Source organism: Galeopterus variegatus, unplaced genomic scaffold (assembly GCF_000696425.1).
Source record: "Galeopterus variegatus unplaced genomic scaffold, G_variegatus-3.0.2 Scaffold2863, whole genome shotgun sequence".
NCBI lineage: Eukaryota > Metazoa > Chordata > Mammalia > Dermoptera > Cynocephalidae > Galeopterus > Galeopterus variegatus.
In genome coordinates, this window is record NW_007728974.1 from 150,877 (window position 1) to 153,545 (window position 2,669).

Below are 2,669 nucleotides of genomic sequence, written 5' to 3' on the forward strand. Positions count from 1 at the left end.
CTGGGGAGGCACATCATATTCTCTTTTAATTCACTAGTATAGTCCCTGAAAAATCAGATGGATTATGGCAGAGGATGGTGAACTACCATGGACTTAAACAAGTGGGATCCCCAGTTGCAGCTGCTGTGCCAAATCTGGTATCTTTTAAAACAGATCAAAATAGCCTCTGGCAGTTGGGGTGAAACTATTGAGCTGGTAGATGCATTCTTTTCCATCCCCATCATAGGAAGATCAAAAGAAGTTCTAATTCACCTGGGAATGACAGAAGGACACATTCATTTATAGTTGTGCCATTCTTACTGTCGCAGTTTTTTCATGCTCTTCCCATCAATAAGTGCTTCCGAAGGTCACAATTGCTCTGACTTCTATCACCATAGATTAATTTGACCTATTTTTTACTTCATCTGAATGGAATCACAATGTATGTAACTTTTGGCTTTGGCTTATTTTGCTCAACACGATGTTTTTGAGATTTATCTAGGTTGTTTTTTGTTTCAGAAATTTTTCTTTTTTTTACTGTGACATAGTGTTCCACTGTATGGATATACTAAACTGTGTTTATCTAGTCTTCTGTTGTCATATGTTTTGGCCATTTTCAGTTTTGGGGTATTATGAATGCAGCTTTTATGAACATTCTTGAACAAGTCTTTTTGTGGACTCATTTATTTTGGATATATAGCTAGGAGTAGAATTGCTAGTCACAAGGTGAGCATATATTTTACTTCGTTAGAAATTGCCAAACAATTTTCCAAAGTGGTTGTACCTTTTTACCCTCCACCAGCAATGTATGAGAGTTCCAGTTGCATTGCATCCTTGTCAACACCTGGTTTTGTCAATTATTTAAAAGTTTTAGCCATTTTTGTGTATGTGTAATAGCATCTCATTGTGGTTTTTATTTCCCTAATGACTGGTGATGTTGAGTGCCTTTTCGTATTTGTATTGGCCATTTTGACATCTTCTTTTATGAAGTGCCCATTAAGTCATTTGCTTATTGTTTTATTGGGATATTTTCCTTTTTCTTATTAGTTTGTAGTTCATTATATATTCTGGATATAAATCCTTTATCATATATATTATAAATATTATCTCATAACCTAGGTTTCCATTTTTACTTTCTTAAACATGTCTTTTGATGAGAAGCTTTAAATTTTGATGAAGTCCAATTATCANCTCCAGAAATTTTATATATAGGTTATGTCCTTCCATTTAAGTCTAAGATCCACCCCAAATTAATTTATAGGTTCAGTATGAGTTAGTGATCAAGGTCTACTTTGTGCCTATAAGATATAGGACTGTCTTGTTGCTTCAGCATAGTTTATTGAAAAGAACTTTCTTCTTCATTGGAATGCATTAGGGCCTTTGCTGAAAATCAAGTGATTGCATGCATGTGGGTCTATTTCTGGATTTTTCTATTCTGTTCCATAGATCTGTTTATCTATATGCAAAGATCACATTGCCTAATTGCATAGCTTTATTAAAAGTCTTAAAATCTGACTGTGTAAATACTGCAAAATTTTTCATTTTCAAGATTTTGTTGGCCATTCTAAGTCCTTTGCATTTCCATATAAATTTAAAAATCATCTTGTCAATTTACATAAGTAAATTCTCCTGGGATTTTGATTGGGATTATATTAAATCTATAGCTCAATTTTAATAGATCAATTTAATAGATTATACATCCCTTTTGATCCTCTATGTGCACAATCATGTCATATGCAAACAAAGACAGTTTTACATCTTTCTAATCTATGTCTGTTTATTTTTTCCCACAATTTATAACACTGGCGAGGACCTCAAGTACAATTTTGAATAAACGTAAAGATAGTAGATCATTGCCTTTTTTCTCAATTTTATCAGATTTATGAATCTGTAAAGGGATCTCCAACTAACATCATACTTAAAGTTACAATATGAAATGCTTTCCCAAGTCATTGAGTAAACCAAACGTGATATAAGTCGTCTAGGTTTCCACTACAAATTGTTACAATTGATGACCCTACATTAGACATCATGATCAACAAAAGTCCATAGTTTACATTATGGTTCTCTCCTGGTGTTGTACGTTCTATGACTTTTGATAAATGTATAAGGATTTGCACCCACCATTGCAGTGTCCTACAGACTAGTTTCACTGCCCTAAAAATCCTCTGTCTCTGCCTACTTATCCCTCCCTCCCCTCATGCCCTGACAACCACTGACCTTTTTACTGACTCCATCATTTTGCTTTTTTCCAGAATGTCCTATAGATGGAATCATGCAGTATGTAGCCTTTTCATATTGGCTTCTTTCACTTAGTAATACACATTTAAGTTTCCTCCAGGTGTTTCATGGCTTGATAGCTCATTTCTTTTTAGCACTGTATAATATTCCATTGTCTGGATGTACCACAGTTTATTTATGCATTGACCTGCTGAAGGACATCTTGTGTTGCTTCCAAGTTTTGTCAGTCATGAATAAAGCTGTTAGTAACATCCATGTGCTAGTTTTGTATGGATGTAATTTTCCAGCTCATCTGGGTAATTACCAAGAAGCATGATTGTTGGATGGTATAGTAAGGGTATGTTTAGAAACTGCCAAACTATTTTCTAAAGTGGCTGTACCATTTTGTACTCCCACCAGCAATGACTAAGAGTTCTTGTTGTTCCACATTCTTATCAGCATTTGCTGTT